This window comes from Chlorocebus sabaeus, chromosome 11, assembly GCF_047675955.1.
Source record: "Chlorocebus sabaeus isolate Y175 chromosome 11, mChlSab1.0.hap1, whole genome shotgun sequence".
In the NCBI taxonomy this organism is placed as follows: Eukaryota; Metazoa; Chordata; class Mammalia; order Primates; family Cercopithecidae; genus Chlorocebus; species Chlorocebus sabaeus.
Genome location: NC_132914.1, coordinates 34,136,201 through 34,157,138, shown reverse-complemented (window position 1 = coordinate 34,157,138; position 20,938 = coordinate 34,136,201). Strand labels below are relative to the sequence as shown.

The 20,938-nt window shown below is 35.6% G+C and overlaps 1 pseudogene; it reads right to left on the bottom strand.

The window, feature by feature from the left end:
- Positions 1-6,638: 6,638 nt before the first annotated feature.
- Positions 6,639-7,755, bottom strand: LOC103218845 (putative protein FAM10A4; annotated as a pseudogene).
- Positions 7,756-20,938: the final 13,183 nt, after the last annotated feature.

The window sequence follows — 20,938 nt, the reverse complement described above, 5'->3', positions numbered from 1 at the left end:
GTTCAAAGCAAAGCATTTAAGAAAGATATGGACCTATGTTCTTAAGATCAAAATAAAGAAATATGGGCTCTGTGAAAGTTTAAAGGAAGGTTACCACCATTTATTGAATTTCTGCAAAATATTAAGCATTGGAATCTGAGCTTTACATATATTACATCATTAATCCATATATAATAAAGTGTTATAATTCTAAATTAATAGAAGAAGATTCTGAACTTTTAGAATAGTTATTGCTTAAAATGCTGGAAGACATGGCAGGGTTAGGGTTTGAACCTATGCTAACTTCAGACCCAAGTTCATAACTATTAAACTATAATACCTTTGCTATTGTCTGAATGTTTGTGTCCCTCCAAAATTCATATTTTGAAATACTAACCTCAAATATCATAGTATTAGGATGTGGGAAGTAATTTGGTCTTATAAAAGAAGGCTAAGGGAGCATATCTGGCCCTTCTCCTATGTGAAGACACAAGATGAAAACTGCTCTCTATGAACTAGGAAGTGGGTACTCACCACTGATCTCCTGGCACTTTTATCTCGAGCTTCTCAGCCTCCAGAACTGTGAAAAATAATTTCTGTTGTTTATAAGTCAATCCATTTTATGGTATAAACAGTCCTAATAGACTAAGACTACCTGTTCCCAAAATTATTGCAATCTTTTAAAAAATCCCTTTCTAAACTTTAGATTTATTTGAAACTATTATTATCTAAGTAGTTCTTTCATATTATAATAGTAACACATGGTTGTCATATAAAATTTAGATGATATAGGTATATAAGCTAAAGGATAAAAATTAAAATAATCCAATCATATCAGTGATCAATTGCAGAGAACAAATTGCAAATGTTTTCTCCCATTCTCTGTGTTGCCTTTTTACTCTGTTATTTTAATACATAAAATTGTTCAAATTTTAATAATGTTCAACTTCTCTTTCTTTTATTGTCTGTTTAAATTGGTGTCATATCCAATAAATTTTTGACAAGTTTAATGTTATGACACTTTTGCATTATATTGTCTTCTAAGGGTTTTATAGTTTTAGATCTTACATTTATTTAGGTCTTTGATTCATTTTGAGTTAATTTTTGAATTATGGTGCTAGGTAAAACTCCAACTTCATTTCTTTGCACATCGATATCCGATTTTTCTAGAACCAAAACTATCTTTTCCCCCATTGAATGGTGTGGGCACCATATCAAAATCATTTGACCATATGTGGGAAGATTTTTCTGGGTTTTTTGTTATCATTGTTGTTGTTTTGAGACAGAATCTCACTCTGTCACCCAGGTTGGAGAGCAGTGGCTTGATCCCAGCTCACTGCAACCTCCGCCTCCCAGGTTCAAGTGATTCTCCTGCTTCAGCCTCCTGAGTAGCTGGGATTACAGACGCCCACCACCACGCCCGGCTAATTTTTGTATATTTAGTAGAGACAGGGTTTCACCATGTTGGCCAGGCTGATCTCGAACTCCTGACCTCAGGTGATCCGCCTGCCTCAGCTTCCCAAATTTCTGAGATCACAGGCATAAGCCACTGCACCCAGCTATTTTTCCGGGTTCTTTATTCTATTTCATTGGCCTACATATCTGTCCTTTTGAGAAGTGTAAGTGCTTCAGCTTTGTTCCCTTTTATTCAAGATATTTTGGGCTATTCAGGGTCCCTGGAGATTCCATGTGAATTTTTAAATGGGCTTTCTCTTTCTACAAAAAGAAATCATTGAGATTTTGATAGGAATTGCATTGAATATGTCGTTTGCTTTGGGTAGTGTTGACATATTAACCGTATTAAGTCTGCCAATCTTGGAATGTGGGACATTTTCCCACTTATTTATGTATTCTTTAATTTCAGCAATGTTTTATCATTTTCATTGTACAAATTTTTCAACTGCCCAGTTAATACCTAAGTACTTTCTTTTCTTTGATGTCATTGTAATGGAATTATTTTTGTAATTTTCTTTTCAGATGGCCTACTGTTAATGTATAAAAATTCAACTGATTTTTGTGTTGACTTTGCATAGTGCTATTTTGCTGAATTCATTTATTGATTCTATAGTTTTTTTGTGGAATCTAGGATTTTCTACACATAAAAGCATATCATCTGTGAACAGAGATAATTTTATTTCTTTTTTTCTATCTTAGATGCCTATTATTTCTTTTTCTGGCATAATTGCCCTAAATAGGACTTCCAGTCCTATATTGAATAGAAGTGGTGAAGGCAGTCTTCCTTGCCTTGTTTCTGATCTTAGATGAAAAATGTTCAATCTTTCACAGTCGAGTATAATGTTCACTGCAGGATTTTTATATATGGCCTGTATTATATTGAGGTACTTTCCTTCTATTCTTAGTTTGTTGAATGTTTTAATTATAAAAGATGTTGAATTTTGTGGGATAATTTTTCTGCATCAATTGAGATAATTATGTAGGTTTTTCTTTCATTCCATTAATGTGATACATTACATTGATCAATTTTTATATATTAAACTATCACTGCATTCAGAAATAAGTTGCATTTGGTCATAGTGTATAATCATTTTGATATACTGCTGAGTTCCATTTGCTAATATTTTGCTGAATCATTGTTTATATTGTTTAGTTCCTTCAGCATCTTTAAAGCAGTTGTTTTAGGATCTCTGTTTGGTAGATCTACGATCAGGCCTTTTTCAGTGACAATTGTTGTAAACAATTACATTGTTCTGTAATTTTCTTTTCCTGCAATGTCTTTGTCTGGCTTTGGTATCACGTTCATGCTGACCTTATAGAATGAGACAGGAAATGTTCCCTCCTCTTCAATTCCTCCTCTTCAATTTTTTAAAAAAGGTTTGAACAGATTAGTGCTCATTTTTCTTTAAATGTTTGGCAGAATTCACCAGTGAATTCATCAGGTCTAAAGTTTTTCTTTGTTGGAAGATTTTTCGATTACTAATTCAATCTCATTATTAGTAATAGATCTATTCATGTTTTCTATTTCTTCATGATTTAGTATTGTTTGTTTCATGTTTCTAGGAATTTGTCCACTTCATTGAAATTATCCAGTTGTTGGTATATAATTTGTCATAGCACTCTCATAATCCTTTTTACTTCTGTAGAATCAGTAATTATATGCCCACTTTCCATTCTGATTTTAGTAGTTTGAGTCTTCTCTCTTTATTTCTTAGTCCCATTAAGTGTCTACATGTTTGTAATTGTTGTGTGTTCCTACTTGTATTAAACCTTTTATGAATATAAAGTTTCCTTCTTATCTTTAAGAAGATTAAAGTTTCTTTTGATTTAAAGTCTCTTTTTGTCTGATATAACTACCCCTGCTTTCTTTTGATTACTATTTGCATGAAATACCTTTTTCCTTTTGTCCACTTTCAATCTATTTGTATCTTTGATCTAAAGTGAGTCTCTTGTGAACAGCATATATTTCGAACATGTTTTTTCAATCCGTTCATCCAATGGCTGTCATTTGATTGGCAAGTTTAATTCATTTACATTTAAAGTAATTACTTACAGGGGTGGACTTATTTGTCATTTTACTATTTGTTTTCTATATGGCTTATAACTTTTTGGTGTTCCATTTCCTGTGTTACTGTCTTCTATGTTTAGTTTAATTTTTGTAGTGGAATGTTAAAATTCATTGCTCATTTCCTTTTGTATATATTCTATAGCTATTTTCTTTGTGGTTACCATGAGGATTATGCTTAACACCCTAAAGTTATAATACTATAATTGACATTTATGCCAGGTTAATTTAAGTAACATATAAAAGCTCTACTCTTTTAACAGTTCTGTCTCCACCCTTTTTATGTCATTCACAGAATGACATTTTTATACCTTATGTGTTCCAAAACATATACGAATAATTATTAGTCTCTTAAATCACAGTTTTGTTTTCTAACAAAATTTGGAGTTACAAAGCAAAGTTTCAATAATACTAATCTTTAGACTACTTTTTAAAAGTCTCAAATTCTGTAGAAAATTAAAAGTACAGTTACAAACCATTGTTACAATACCACTAGTTTTTATAATTACTCACATTCTTATTTTTATTGAGATTTTTATTTCTTCATACAGCTTTGAGTTACTGACTAGTGTCCTTTCATTTTATCTTGCAAGACTCCCTTGAGTATTTTTTACAGGGAAAGCCTGTTGGTAAAGAATTCCCTTGGCTTTTGTTTTCTGAGACCATTTTAATTTCTCCCTCATTTTTGAAAGAAAGTTTTGCCAGATATAGAATCCTTAGTTGACAGGTTTTTTTATTTCTTTTAGCACTTTGACTATATTGACTTTTGGCCTCCAAATTTTCTGAGAAATCAGCTGATAGTCTTGTTGAGGATTTGTTATATGTGACAAGTTCCATCCCTCTTGCTACTTTCAAGATTCTCTTAGTTTTTGTCTCTGAAAAATTTTACTATAATGTGCCTCAGTGTGAGTCTTTTTTAGTTCATTTTACTTGGAATTCATTGAGCTGCTTAAATAACTATTTTAATGTTTTTCATCACATTTGAGAATATTTCAGCTATTATTCTTTCAAAAATTATCTTTCTCTCTCTGTTTCTTCTCCTTCTGGGGCTCTCTCAATGCATATGTTGGTTGATGCTGTCCCACATGTCCTATAGTTTCTTTTCACTTTCCTTCGATCTTTTTTCTTTCTACTCCTGAGACTCAATAGTTTCCATTGTCCTATCTTCAACTTTATTGATTCTTTCTTCTTTCTCTTCAAATCTCTCTGAATCCCTGTAGTGATTTCTCTCATTTCCATTATTATAATTTCAGGTCCAGAAATTCTCTTTGGTTTCCTTTTACGTTTTCCATCTCTTTATTGGTATTTCCATTTATTTCCACACATCATTTTCTTGACTTTCTCCACATCTTCTTTTAGTTCCTTCAGCATCTTTAAAGCAGCTGTTTTAGGATCTTTGTCTAGTAGATCTACCATCAGGTCTTTTTCAGTGACAATTTCTGTTAATTTATTTTTTTCTTTTGAATGGGTCATACTTGCCAATTTCTTCGTATGTCTTTTGATATTTTTGTTGAAAACTAGACATTTGAATCTAATAAAATGGTTAACTCTGGAAATCAAATCCTCTCCCTTTCCCAGGGCTTGCAGTTTTATTATAGTTTTTGTTGCTGTTGTTGTAGGCTGTCTCTGTGCCAAATATCAGCCTGTGGTGTAAACTTCAGGTCTTCTCAAGTCTTTTCTGAAAATTACATGCATGATAATTTTCTAATTTTCCCCATGTATGCAATTGCTTCTTAACGTCCTAGTCTTTAATGTCTGGCTTCCAAGCAGGGAAAAGGAGAAAAACTGGTGTGGCAAGAATCACTGGCCCTTTAAATCACCTGGAAGTCTTTTCAGTCACAGATGAAGGGCTTGCAACAACTAGGGGAGATGCAACAACAATGCCTCTCTATCCCCCCCACCCCATCTGCACTTCTGTGATCAGAATAGCAATTGGTAATGAGAACACAGAACCTGATGTTTGGAAGACTGGATATGTTTTGCCCAACACGGCTCCTGCAAACTATGGGCAGGTTGTTCCATGAACACATGCAAGCTGCCTGTCATGGGGTTGGGGGTGCGAGACAGATTCTATGGTGATAAGAGCTAAAACTGACCTAAATTAACTGCAATTTACCATCCAAGCCACCCCTGGAAGTTACAAGCCTTCAACAGACTCCAGCGTTCCAAAATATTTACATCAGACCCATTCTGCTAACGCAATTGTTGTCTAGGTGGGAAAACAGATTCCTGGTGTTTCCTATTTCCATCAACTCAGATTCCTCTCACCAATAGCTCTTTTTTGAATAAGTGAATGGTGTTCAATTTTGCCAATATGACACACGTGATCTAATAAATCCCCCAGTTTGGAAATGTAAATTGTTCTAACATTTTTAGTATTACAAACCATGTTCTGATAAATATTTTTCTTACTAAATCAGTTAATTCACTCATGATATTTTCTTTAGGATAAACTGTTAGAAGTGTACTTCTAAGGAAAGCATGCAAAAATGAGTAATTTAGAGAAATATAACATCCACTTATTTTCTCACCAACAGTGTACACAACTACCCAGTTATCTTGCCTACACTGGCTCTTACAATTTTTTTAAAAGCTGATTATATTGTTAAATTCTGCAGTTACTTGACTATTAATGAGGTTATTTTATGTGTTAATTTGTCATGGCTACATTTTTTAAAAATTCATGTTGCCTATTTCATTATTAAAATTGGACTTTTGTTTTAATTAATTTATGAAATATTTTATTATTGAGATATTATTGTTACTAATCTTTTGGCATGTATGCCACACACATTTTTCTCAGTTCATTTTTTTTTTGTTTTAAATAGTTTTAAAGTTTAAAAAGTGTTTAAAGTTTGTAATTCCTAGTAGGAAAACATTATGTAAATGAATACCCTAATGGCAAACCACTGTAAAATGCTTCAGCTGCATTTGGGGTCGAGGGATAGTGGTTATCTTCAAGGTGACTCAGCTCTCTTGATGAGAAGGTCAGAAGTACACTGGTTCATATTATTGTGACACCCATCTAAAGCATTCTAGGTGATCTAGGTTGCTTTTCCTTCAGCAAGAGCCTTATTTATCAGGAGGTCATTATACTTGACCTCCAAATTTGACTGATAATTTACTGATAAGATTCATAACCTTTGGTTGCTCTGGTATTCTGACATATTTGCTGGGTTCTGGGCTACATGCTAGAAGGCCACCATAATTTTGGATCCTGCTTCGCTGCAAGAACCTCGGGATCACTAAGAATTTCTTTAAGTCCAGGCATTCCTGCCACTCAAGGCATTCCCCCTCCCATTCCCAGCATTCCTCTGTGAAAATTATCAGGCATTCCCCCAAGAAAGCCACCAAGAAAAGAGCCATACTGTCCTCTGGCTTCTTCCTCTATTTGGGCTCTCTCATACTCTTCTGGAGCCTTCTTAACTCTTTCTATTCTTTCTTTGATCTCTCACTCTTCACGTTTTCTCTCACACTTTTTCCGATGTTCTGCAATTTTCTGTGCCCTAGGTTGAACTACTTTTAGCACTGCTCTAGCATCTTCATCATTATCCAGTTTAAAGGCAAGGCCAAGCAGGATCATGGGTTGCTTCGTCCCAACGGACTAAAAAATCTGTGTGGTTTCCCTCATGACTTGTAAGGCTGACCTGAATCAGGATTTATTTCAATGGCTCTGTCACAGTCTTGAATGGCAGCATTTGGTTTCTGAAATTTGTCAAAGACATTGGCCCTCTTGGTATACAGAATGGCCAAGGGAGGATTCAGCTTGATGGAATCTATGAATGAGTTGATGGCTTTCTACAGTTCATCATCAGTTAGGGCTTCAATGGCAGCCACTTTCTAATCATTTACCTGATCCATCATCTCCTCTGCTATCTCTAAATTTCTCATTTCTTGAGGGGCATCAGTGTCTAGTTCCATCACACCTTCATTATCAGTTTCTAGATCGCTTTCCTCACTTGATGGTTTGTCTGTCTTTAAGTCTTCCTCCGCCTTCTTATTATCTGCTTTTTCTTCCTTGATATTTTCTTCTGATTGAGCTTTCTGAGTAGCAGATGGCACTTTACCCTGCATGCTCTTCACCCACTCCCTCAGGAAGCGCATTTTCTCATGTGCAGAACACTTGGATCCTGCTTACACATTTTCACGAAGGCCGGAAGCTCCTTCACTTTGCAGGGGTCTGTCAGTGGTCGGTAGGTGGTGGGTGAAGCTGAGGGGCTGCTGCTGGGTTCACGGGCCAGACCCTGGCTCAGCATGACCTCAGTTCATTTTTTATGATGTTTTTCAGTATATTTTTATCCTGTGTTATGGTTTCAATTTTTACATTAAAAATGATCTAAACATTTTTATTTTAGAATTAATTTTTACAATTTTAAATATATAAGGCATTGAAAATTAAATTCTGTGTGGTGATAAATAATCATTTGTTGTTTTTTAAAGATAACTTTATTGAGATATTATTCACATTTATTATTCAATCTTTGAAAGTATATAATTCAGTGGTTTTTAGAGTATCCACAGAGTTGTGTAAACATCACTACTAACTTTGAAACATTTTATCACCAAAAAAATAACCTTTCCATTAGTAGCCACTGGCCATTCCCCACTTCTTCCTGCCCCCTTCTCCAGATCCTGAAAGCCACGAATCTACTTTTCATCTCTAAGAATTTAGGTACCCTGGAGACTTTGTATAAATGGTGCCTCAGAGTATGTGGTCTTTTGTGACTGGCTTATTTCACTTAACACAATATTTTCCGGGTTCATCTATGTTGTAGCTTGTATCAGTAATTTATTATTTTGTATTGCAAAATAATATTCTATGGTACAGAATACATCACATTTTGTTTACCCATTAATCAGCTGATGGATATTACCACTTTTTGAAAACTAGGAATAATACTGCTATGAATATTAGTGTATACATTTTTGTGTGTGAAAATATGTTTCCAGTTCTCCTGGCTAAATACTAAGAAGTGAATCAGTAGATAACTCATAGGAAATTATACCTGGTTTTCCAATGTCATTGTACCATTTTTATTTCTACCAGAGGTGCATAAGGGTTCTACACTCTCTTACTGACATGTGTTATATCTGTAATATAACATATCTGTAAATAACAATAATAACAGCTATCTTAGTTGATATGAAGTGATACGTTACTATGGTTTTAATTTGCATTTCTCTAATGGCTAATGATGTTGAATATCTTAATGTGCTTAGTGACCATATGTATATCTTCTTTGGGGAAATATCTACTCAAATCCTTTACTCATTTTTTAAAAATTGAGTTATCTGTCTTTTTGTTGTTGACTTATAAGCATTCTTTATATTTTCTAGATTAAAGTCCCTCATTATATAAGTGTTTTACAATATTATCTCCAGACCTATCAGTTAGCTTTTTGCATTCTTGATGCATTTTTGAAGTAAAAAAGTTTTATTTTCATTAAGTTCAAATTATCTATTTTTTAAAATTTTGTCTATTGAGTTTTCGGTGTCAAATTTAAGAAATTATTGTCTAACTGAAGGTCATGAAAATTTATTCCTGTTTTTCTCAAAAAGGTTTATAATTTCAGTTCTTACATTTAGGTCTATGATCTCTTTTGAATTAATTTTTATGTATGGTGTGAGGAAGAGGTACACTTTCATCCTTTTGCATGTGTATACCAGTTGTCTCATCATCATTTGTTGAAAAAATGATTTTTCCCCTACTGAATTGTGTTTGTAACCTTATTGAAAAGTCAATTGCCCATAAACATAAGGGTTTTTTTCTGGATTATCATTTCATCAATCTGTATATCTGTCCTTATCCTAGCACCTCACTGTCTGCATTACTTTAGGGCTTTATAGTAAATTTGATTGGAAGTATGAGACCTTCAAATTTCTTCTTTTTTATAGATTGTTTGAGTTATTCTGGGTGCTTTGCAGTTCCATCTAAATTTTAGGATCATTCGATTAATTTTTGCAAAAAAAGCAGCTGGGATTTTCATATAGATGACATTAAATCTATATATCAACTTTGCGACTTTGCCTTCTTAACAATAGTAAGTCTTGGTTCATGAACATATCTTTCATTTATTAAGATATTTTAAAATTTCTTTCAGCAATATTTGTATTTTACAAGGCTCAAGTCTTGTAAGTATTTTATTATTTTAGTGTTCTAAGTGAAATTGCTTTCTTAATTTCATTTTGGATTGCTTATTACTATTGTACAGCAACAATATTTTTATATAGATCTTGAATCCTGAAACTTTGTTAAATCATTTATTAGCTGTTGTAGTTTCAATATGGATTCCTTAGGATTTTCTGTATATAAGATGATGTCCTCTGCAAACAGAGATAGTTTTACTTCTTCCTTTCCAATCTGGCTGCTTTTTGTTTCATTATTTTTCCCTAATTGTCCTGCCTAGAACCTCCAGTAAAATGTTAAATAGAAGAGGCATGAGTGTACATTGTTGTCTTTTCCTAATCTTTGGGTAAAGCTTTCAGTCCTTCACCATTAAGTACGATGTTAGTTGGGATTTTTGTTTGTTTGTGTGGGAGAGCTGTGAGGAGGGGAATATTTGTTTTATGTTTTGTGTAAATGCCCTTCATGAGGTTGAGAAAGTTCCTTTGTATTCCTGGTTTGTTTAGTGTTTTTTTTTTTTTTTTTTTTTATCATGAATCCCTTTGTTTTTAAAGATTTAACAGCCAGAATTCAAGATTGGTAAATAAAATATTTAATCAATATACACAATTATGATTTAGGTTTAAAAAACTTGAATCATTTTTGAGTTCTCTGTTTTTTGTTTTGTTTGTATTTTGTAGCATGTGAGTTGGCTTTGAAGTTAATCCCAAAAGAAGCACTCCAAAAAAAATTTGCGTAAATGCAGCATTTTGAAATTGTTGGTGAGTCCATAAAAGCAACTATGCAGACAAACAATATATTTTACTTTATAGTCATATTCCATATTCTAGCACTTACTCTTTAATGTTTACAATAAAAAATATTACAAATTCTTCTGCAGAAAACTTACTCGACAAATTAAATTGAAATTTTCTAGGCCAGTTTTCTGTCAAGAGAGAAACTGAGAATAAAAATTTCCTTAGAACTTACATACTATTTATATCATCATGTATTAATTATATAACTTTGTTGAATGAATGAATTGTAATCCTAGTGATTTACAAATCATTTTAATCAATATATCCTCTTTATTGAACTTCTCAAAATAACCAGTAACGTTTATGTGATTTTGGTGTTTAGAAATTGACACAGTACATTCTAAGCACTTAATTCAAACTTGTCAGTACCAGATAAATCCTACTTAAGAGCTATTATAGCGCTTCACATGGTCACTAAAAAGCTAAATTGTCATTTTATTCCGGCTCTGTGGCTATAATTATTCTCAGTTCTGGGATGCAGTGGTGAAAAAGTCAGACCTGGCTGTCAGGGAGTTTGTGATCTAGTATGAGAAAGATAGATGGTAAACACATAAATAAACCAGCAAGATAATTTCAGAGAGAGGCCACTGCTGCAGAGATAATAGAATATTCTAATATGATTTAGAATGATTGGAACTTCCTCTGTGAGAATTGAGGAAGAACGTGGTGTAAATGGGAATTTTAGGGAGGTTAATGATGTGCTACGTGAGGTAATTCATCACTTGTTGCCTCTTGAGAAAGGTATTTTGCTACTTCTTAAGACTTCTAGGGGGCCCAATTATTTTACTTATTAATGAGGCACCAATTCGAGAAAAATATTTGACACAGAGTAAAAAGGCTGAGCTGTAACTGATTTATATATCAAATAATCCTAATCCACAGAGTGACGATTATAATTTATATTTGCATAGCATTTTTGAGTACTTTCACATTCACTGCCTCTTTTGAGCATCAGGGCAATCCTTTGATGAAGTAAAACATGATATTATTCTATCAGTAAAAAAAGACATGCTAAGTTCAAAGAGTTTGAGTAAGTTATCCATTACACAGCTGGCAAATTACGGAACTTAAAACAGAACTGTGGGTTTGTTTGTTTGTTTTTTACCTAATTTCAATTAATGCCCTCAATCTATTGTTATTTTAGATTGCTTATTTTGAGTTGACCAGATATTACACCCAAAGTAAGTAAGTATACTACGTAAATACTTAAGGATACTTTTTGGTCTAAAGAACCCATCTAGAAGAGTGGTTCTCAAATGTGGTCCCTGGACCAGCAGTATCTGTATCACATGGGAAATTTTTAGAAATGCAAATTCTCAGTCCCCACCTCAAATCAAATGAATTAGAAACTCCAGGAGTGGGGCCTAGCAACTTATGTTTTAACAACCATTCCAAATGATTCTTACACATGCTAAGGTTTGAGATCACAAGTTTAGAAAAGAAACAATGGTTAGTCTCAGATTCCTTATTTTTTCAATTAAAAATAAAAATATTTTACATTTTAATTTTAATTTATTTGATAGGCATATACATTATATATATTTGCATAAGTGTTTACATATAAAAACACAGGGCAGTCTTTGAAAATAATGCACTCAATATCAGGAATTTAAAAGTACTAACATCTATTTTTATAAATGGGGATGCACAAAAAAGGATAATCTTATATGTTTCTGGTAGAAATGTGAATTTAAATGTAATTTCACATAGCAGAATTATCTTCCTTGGAAATATAGATAATGTAAATAAAATTATCAGTATTTAAGTAAATATTACAAGTAAATTCACTGCAACATGGCCCATTGTGATAAATAGCTAAAGTAAAAAAAAAAAAAAAAATCTGCATCAGTAGGGAAATAATTGAATAAATTATGGTATATCATCATCTTGAAATGTTTCTAGTCATTAAAAATAATTATTCATCATGCCGTACATGCTGGAGATTTAATATACAGCATAGTGACTATCAGTAACAATACCGTATTATTTATTTGAAATACGCTGAGAAGACAGGCATACCTTGTTTTATCGTGCTTCATTTTATTGCACTTCACAGATACTGTGCTGCTTACAAGTTGAAGGTTTGTGGCAACCCTGCCTTGAGCAAGTGTATTGGCACCATTTTTCCAACAGCATGTGCTTACTTCATGTCTGTCACATTTTCATAATTTTTGCAATATTCAAACATTTTCATTATTATATTTTTTATGATAATATGTGATCAGTGATTGATACAGTGTGGATATTTGTCCTGACCAAATCTCATGCTGAAATGTAATCCCCGGTGTTGGAGTTGGGGCCTGATGGAAGGGGCTTGGATCATGAGGATAGATCCCCCATAAATGGCTTGGGCCATTCTCTTAGTGATAAGTGAGCTCTCTCTCTAAGTTCATACAAGATCTGGTTGTTTAAGTGTGTGGCACCTCTACCCCCAATTCCCTCTCTCTTGCTCCTGTTTTCACCATGTAACATGCAAGTTCCCACTTCAGCTTCCACCGTAAAAGCTCCCTAAGCCATCCCCAGAAACAGATGCTGGCATTTTGCTTCCTCTACAACCTGCAGAACTGTGAGCCAATTAAATCTCTATTCTTATAAATTATCTAGTCTTACTAGTCTTAAGTATTTCTTTATAGCTATGCAACAATCGCCTAACACAGTGATCTTTGATATTACCATATTAATTGTTTCGAAGTACGATAAACCACACCCATAAAAGACAGCAAAATAATTGATAAATATTTTGTGTGTTCTGACTGCTTCATCAACCCGCGACCTCCTATCTCTCTCCCTCTCATTGGGTCTCTTTATTCCCTGAGATACAATACTAAAATTAGGCCAACTACTAACTCGAAAACGGCCTTCAAGTGTTTAAGTGAAAGGAAGAGTCACACATCTCTCACTTTATTTTATTTATTATTATTATTATTATTTTTTTTTTAATGTATTTATTTCTTGAGACAGGGTCTCACTCTATCACCCAGGCTGGCGTGCAGTGGCGCAATCTCAGTTCACTGCAGTTTCCGCCTCCGGGTTCAAGAGATTCTCCTGCTTCAGTCACCCAAGTAGCTGGGATTACAGGAGTGCAATACCATGCCCGGCTAATGGAGATGGGGTTTCACCATGTTGTCCAGAATTCCTGAACTCAAGGGATCCGCCCACCTCGGTCTCCCAAAGTGCTGGGATTACAGGTGTGAGCCACCACACCAGGCCGCATCTCTCACTTTAAATCAGATGCTGGAAATGATTATGCTTAGTGAAGAAGGCATGTCTAAAACCAAGACAGTCTGAAAGCTAGGCCTCCTGCATCAGTTAGCCAAGTTATGAATACAAAGAAAAAGTTACTGAAAGAAATTACAAGCGCTACTCCAGTGAACATATAAATGATAAGAAAGTGAAAACAGGCCGGGTGCGGTGGCTCACGCCTGTAATCCCAGCACTTTGGGAGGCCGAGGCGGGTGGATCACGAGGTCAGGAGATCGAGACCATCCTGGCGAACACAGTGAAACCCCTTCTCTACTAAAAATACAAAAAAATTAGCCGGGCGTGGGTGGCGGGCGTCTCTAGTCCCAGCTACTCAGGAGGCTGAGGCAGGAGAATGGCCTGAACCCGGGAGGCGGAGCTTGCGGTGAGTGGAGATCCCGCCACTGCACTCCAGCCTGGGCAACAAGCAAGACTCCTTCTCAAAAAAAAAAAAAAAAAAGAAAAAGAAAAAAGAAAGTGAAAGCAGCCTATTGCAGATATGAAGAAAGTTTTGCTGGTCTGGATAGAAGATCAAACCTCCACAATATTTCCTCACTCAAAACTCTAATCCAGAGCAACGCTCTAACTTGCTCTAGGTCCTTGAAGGCTGAGAGAGGTGAGGGAGCTGCAGAAGAAATCTTGTAAGCTAGCAGAGACTGGTTCATTAGGTTTAAGGGAAGAAGCCATCTCCACAACATAAAGTGCAAGGTGAAGCAACAAGTGCTGATGTAGAAGCTGCAGCAAGTTATCCAGAAGATCTAGCTAAAATCACGGATGAAGGTGGCTACACTAAATAACAGATTTTCAGTGTAGATGAAACAACCTTCTATTAGAAGAAGATGCCATCTAGGACTTTCATAGGAGAGGGGAGAAGTCAGTGCCCGGCTTCAAAGGACAAGCTGACTCTCTTATTAAGGGCTAGTGAAACTGGTGGCTTTAAGTGATAGCCAAGGCTCATTTACCATTTCAAAACTCTTAGGATCCTTAAGAATGATACTAGATCTGCTCTGCCTGTGTTCCCTAAATGGAACAAGAAACCCTGGATGACAGCACATCTGTTTATAGCATGATTTCTTGAATATTTTAAGCCCACTGTTGAGACTTAATGCTCAGAAAAAAGAGTCCTTTCAAAATATTACTGTTCATTGACAATGCATCTAGAAATCCAAGGGCTCTGATGGAGATGTACAAAGAGATTAATGTTGTTTTCACGACTGCTGCCCATGTACCAAGGAGTAATTTTGATTTTCAAGTCTTTTATTTCAGAAATACTTTTTTGTTGTTGTTGTTGTTGTTGTTTGGGGTTTTTATAAATGATGATTTATTAAGCTTTTGTTCTTCTTCCATTTTGATACATTTCCTGTACATGGCTCTCGAGGTTCCTTTTTTTTTTTTAACTTTATTTTAGATGCAGGGGGTACATATGCAGGTTTGTAACCAGGGTACATTGCATGATGCTAAGGTTTGGGGTCCAAATGATCCCATCACTCAGGTACTCAGCATAGTACCCAATAGTTCATTTTTCAATCCTTTCTGTCCTTCTTCCTCCACCCAGTAGTCTCCAGTGTCTATTGTTGTCATCTTTATGTCCATGAGTACCCAATGTTTAGCTCCCACTTATGAGTTAGAGCATGCAGTATTTGGTCTTCTGTCCCCGCATGAACTCACTTAGGATAATGGCCTCCGGCTGCATACTTGTTGCTGCAAAGGACATGAATATTTAAGAAATACTCTTGATAAGGGCACAGCTGCCATAGATGGTGAACCTCTGATGGATCTGGGCAAAGTAAATATAAAGACTTCTGGAAAAGATTCATCCTTCCAGATGCCATTAAGAAGATTCATGATTCATGGAGGCAGCTAAAATATAAATATGAACAGGAGTTTGGAAGAAATTGATTCCAGCCCTCATGGATGACTTTGAGGGGTTCAAGACTTCTGTGGCAGAAGTAACTGCAGATGTGGTACAAATAACAAAAGAACTAAAATTAGAGGTGAAGCCTGAAGATGTGAATTACTGCACTCTCATGATAAAACCTGAGCACAGGAAGAGTTGCTTTTTATAAATGAGCAAAGAAAGTGGTTTCTTGAGATGGAATCTTTTCCTGATGAACATGCAGGAAACACTGTTATAATGACAACAAAGTATTTGGAATATTCCATAAATTTAGCTGATAAAGCAGCAACAGGATTTAAGAGGATTGGTTCCAATTTTGGACAAAATTCTTCTGTGGGTAAAACGATATCACAAAGCACAGAAAAAATCTTTTGTGAAAGGAAGAGTTGACTGGTGCAGCAAACTTCATTGCTGTCTTATTGTAAGAAATTGCCACAGCCACCCCAACCTTCAGCAACCACCCTTGATCAATCAGCAACCATTAACACCAACGCAAGACCCTCCACCAGCAAAAAAAGACTACAACTCGCTAAAGGCGCAGATGATCATTAGAATTTTTTAGCAATAAAGTATTTTTTAATTAAGGCATGTATATTGCTTTTTAGACATAGTACTATTGCACACTTAATAGACTACAGTATGTGTCAAGATAAATTGTATAAGCACTGGGAAACCAAAAATGTACTGTGACTTTTTGATGATATTTTGTGGCTTTATTATGATATTCACTTTATTGAGATGATCTGGAACCAAATCCACAATAGCTCCCAGGTATTCCTGGAGATCTGTAGTGTCTTCACTAACTTACTCCACACACACAAAATGGTAACTATGAGTAATGATGGATATATTATTTAAATTAATTGTGGTCATCATTTCACAATGTATAGCTATAGCAAATCATCACATTATACACCCTGAATGTGTACTTTTGTTATTTGTCAATTATACCTCAAAAAAGCAAGAAAAAATAATTCATTAAACTACAACAGTTAAACTGAAGGGATTTTCATTAGTTACAGTCAGGTAAAAACTGCATCATTTTGGAAAATAGACAACAGAGTAACACCTATACATCTGTGTATCCGTATGCTTATTTACTTATATGGGAGAGGAAAAGAATATGACAAGGTTCATTCTAGGTTCTTAGACGGTACAACTAGTAGGGTCATGGATTGGTTGCTAATGTGAATGAAGAAGTAGATAAAGGCCATACTTTTATCATTTCACGCTTTTATCAATTCACCTTCCTGGCTGACTGATCCCTTAATACCTTTCTGCCTACTCTGTAGACACCTTATGAGGAGAGATGAGAAGCCGCAGCATACGGCATTGGCTAAGAGCCTAATTCTGCAACTTAAGGTCTGAATTGGAATCCAGACTCTACAATCAATGGCTATATACCCTAAGAAAGGCTACTTAAACTCTCTGAGGTGTTTTTTTTTTTACCTGTACAATACAAATAAAAATATCTATTACACAAGTTTATTGTGAAAATTAAATAGTAAATGTATGTAAAAAGCTTAGAACTGTGTCTGTCACTATTCTAAATGAGCTAATATATAAGATATTAATACTATAACAATTAGCTTGAAAGTACTTAGTTTTTTATAGCTTATATATCTAATAATAATTATGATTGTGATTATTAAGCATAGATATAAAACATATAACACAGACATGACACAAAACAGGTATCAAGAGTTTGTGACTGTTCCTGAGATACAAATGGACATCTTTTTCCTTCTGGGCCTTCTTCCTCCCTGGGAATAGAACAGTTTACTAGCTTCTATTACATACCCTGGTAATATGGTTTGGCTCTGTCCTCACTCAGATCTCACCTTGAATTGTAATAATCCCCACGTGTCAAGGGCTGGGCCAGGTGAAGATAATTGAATCATGGGGGTGGTTCCCCCCATACTGTTCTGATGGTAGCAAGCCTCATGAGATCTGATGGTTTTATAAATAGGAGTTCCCCTGCACAAGCTCTCTTGCCTGCCACCACGTAAGATACGACTTTGCCCATCATTCACCTTCCACCATGACTGGGAGGCCTCCCCAACCATGTGGAACTGTAAGTCAATTAAACTTCTTTCCTTTATAAATTACCCAGTCTCAGGTATGCCTTTATTAGCAGTGTGAGAACAGACTAATATACTATATTTCTGAAATAAGTAACTAATGGCTCTTATTACTGATGATAACTACAGAGAAAGAGATAGGGTTAAGAAGTGACATATTAATCTACTCATTAACAAATGCTTATTGAATAACTATTACTGCTGGCACAGTGTGAAGCACTAGAAAAAAAGCAGTGATAAAGCAAGATATGTTCCTTTCCTTCCAGAGCTTACAAGAAATTATTTGACTTTATGATTTGTGCTGCAAAGGAGAAATTGAGGATGAAAATCATGGTCAACTCAGAAAACAATAAAGAAGATAGAAGTCAGGTCAGTAAGGCTTTACAGACCACACTGAAGGTATTCAATAAATCCAAAGCACAATTGGAAGCCACAGGAAAGTTTTAAATAGTGGCACAATGAGAATTGCCTTTTTAAATAGCTAAACATGATAAATTAAGAACTTGCGTGCTTGTGTTCCTGCTCCTGAAATGACACTGTAATGACAGTAAAGCAATAAAAGGCTATAAACCGCAAAGAACAAAAAGACTAAAAAGACAAAAGATGTTAATAGGTTTAGAAGATGGAAGTCGGTGAAGAAGCAGTCACTAACTTGCTAAGCAGAGAGAGCTTAAACCTCTAGAGGCAGACAGCAATGAGAAGCTAGTGATTCACCCCAGAAAGACCCAGAAAAAAATAGAGATGGAGACACCTCATATTCATTCTGAAGAAGGTGGAGGTAAGACAAGAGGCTAAAAAGGCAGGGGTTGGGGGTCAATGTAATTCTTAAGATGTCTTGAAGCTCAAGTCTCCACCCACACATCCTTAATTATTACCCTTCCCCAAATTGTAAATAAAATAGGTTTGTTTTTTGTGTTTTATTTTGCCCAGAAATATTAACCTTGAAAGGCTCTAGATCCCAGATATCAGACCCAAAAGAGGACAGAGTCAGGGGACATACTGAAGAAGGAGGATTAAGTAAAAGTAGGCAGATTTTAATTACTACCTTTACATCCCTGGTGAGAGACTAGATAGTCCCTCTCTGAAAAGAATTTAATCACTCCAGAGAATAAAGCTGTTGATACTGATATTTGGGGGTGTTCCAGTTAAAAATACAGCTCGGTTCTGAATTGCCCTTCAGTGATGCTCACTGGTTCTATGTCTTACTGATGCACTTGGTCCTGCAAATCCATATTACAGTGTTTTTAAATGGAAGCCCAGGGATCAGCAGACACCTGAGAAAAAATCCTCCAACATAAAGAACAGAACAACAACAACAAAAAGAATTATTCAGAGAAAAAGATGACAAGACTGAAACGAGGGTGAAAGGGTGTTAAATATACATAATGAATATGGTCAGAGAAAGAAGAAAAGATTTTGCATCCATGAAATAAGAAAAAATAATCACTAACCCAAAAAGTGTGCAGATCTTAGAACTATAAGACATGAAATTGTAGTAGTTTAATAGAAGGCTCAGAGGACAACGTCAAGGAAATCTCCCCAAAATTAGAGCACAAGGAGTAGGGTGACAAAAATGGAAAATAGAAGAGAAGTGAAAATTGGAAATTTAGTCCTGATAGTCAAAAATCCAACAAAGAAGGAGTTCTAGTGAGGGACTGCACAGAAAAAATGGAAGTTAGAACATTACTGAAGGAATAAATCAATAGAATTTCTCAGAATTGAAGAACTCAAAACTGAGTCTCAGATTGAAATGCTCACTGGGTATCCATCAGGAAAAATGAACAAATTGAACATAATGGAAAAAGAGAAGACACCAAATCTTCCAGAGGGATGAATTGGGTTGTATTAAAAGGATCTGGAGGCCTGGGGACAGTGGCTACTGCCTGTAATCCTAGCACTTTGGGAGGCCAAGGTGGCCTGATCGCCTGAGGTCAGGAATTTAGGATCAGCCTGGCCAACATGGTGAAACCCTGCCTCTACTAAAAATACAAAAAATTAGCTGGGCGTGGTGGCGGGCACCTGTAATCCCAGCTACTCTGGAGGCTGAGGCTGGAGAATCGCTTGAACCAGGGAGGCAGAGGGTGCAATGAGCTGAGATCGAACCATTGTACTCCAGCCTAGGCAATAAGAGCAAAACTCTGTCAAAAGGAAGGAAGGAAGGGAGGGACGAAGGGAGGGACGGAGGGAGGGAGGGAGGGAGGGAGGGAGGGAAGGAAGGAAGGAAGGAAGGAAGGAAGGAAGGAAGGAAGGAAGGAAGGAAGGAAGGAAGGAAGGAAGGAAGGAAGGAAGGATCTGGAGTCAGAACTGGACTTCTTAGTACAGACACCCTTCTGTGCAAGCCAGAAGTTTGGTCATCATCATCACCAGCGGGGAGTGAGTGGCAATTCCATTTTCTGAATTGAGGAATACAGGAGCGGCCCCAAGTGTATACAGAAAGTTACAACTGGGATGTTATGAATCTGAGCTGCCAATAAAATACAAAAAAGGAAAGCAGTAACACTTTAAGTAAGTTAAAATTTAATAATTTTCTGTGATCTGCATTCAGACTAAGCTTAGCTGCTCTGAAGTTTCTTCATTTACCCACTCTCTTAGTTCCTGTCTTGGAGGTCAAATAATATTTAAAATTAGAGTCTTAGAGTGATTCCCAAGTTCCCCTCACCTTAGGGAGATCTCTGCCTAACAAGCTAACTCTCACTCCTCCACGATGTGAATGAGAAAGAGGAAGAAGAAATTGGAAGAGGATTGAGCAAGTAGGGAAATCACAGAGTTTTGAATGTTTAAAATTGTCACTTAAACAGATATGCTTAGCTCACGTGGGTTTTTCTTGGGCTCCTTATTTCCAAACCAGTCCCTCCTCTACATAACTTAGAGGTCATCCAGAAGGAAGCTGTGACAGAGATCATTACAGCCAGCATTTTTTTTGACTAACAATGGCTACTATAGTACTTAGCACAGCCTACAGTGCTCAGTAAATATCAGTCTAACCTGCACTCCTCTCCTTTTACTATTTCACCAATTCCTTCAGAGTGTGAGTGGGGAAGTAAATACAAATCTGTATTTCTTGGTTGACTTTTTAGGTTCTTGGTAGTTGAAATAGTTGGAAAAAAAATTTAAAGACTGAAAGTTGAAATTCTTGTCATCTTATCCTTCAGCATTGAAAAAGATGATCTTCAATGCAGTTTTTACTTTGCCCAAAATTCTTGCCTGAGCTTTTAGTTAGTGACAAAAAATAAAAAAACTGTTTTGATTCACCTGCTAATGAGCTGTGAGACAGTCCAAAGAACAAAGAAAAAAATCAAA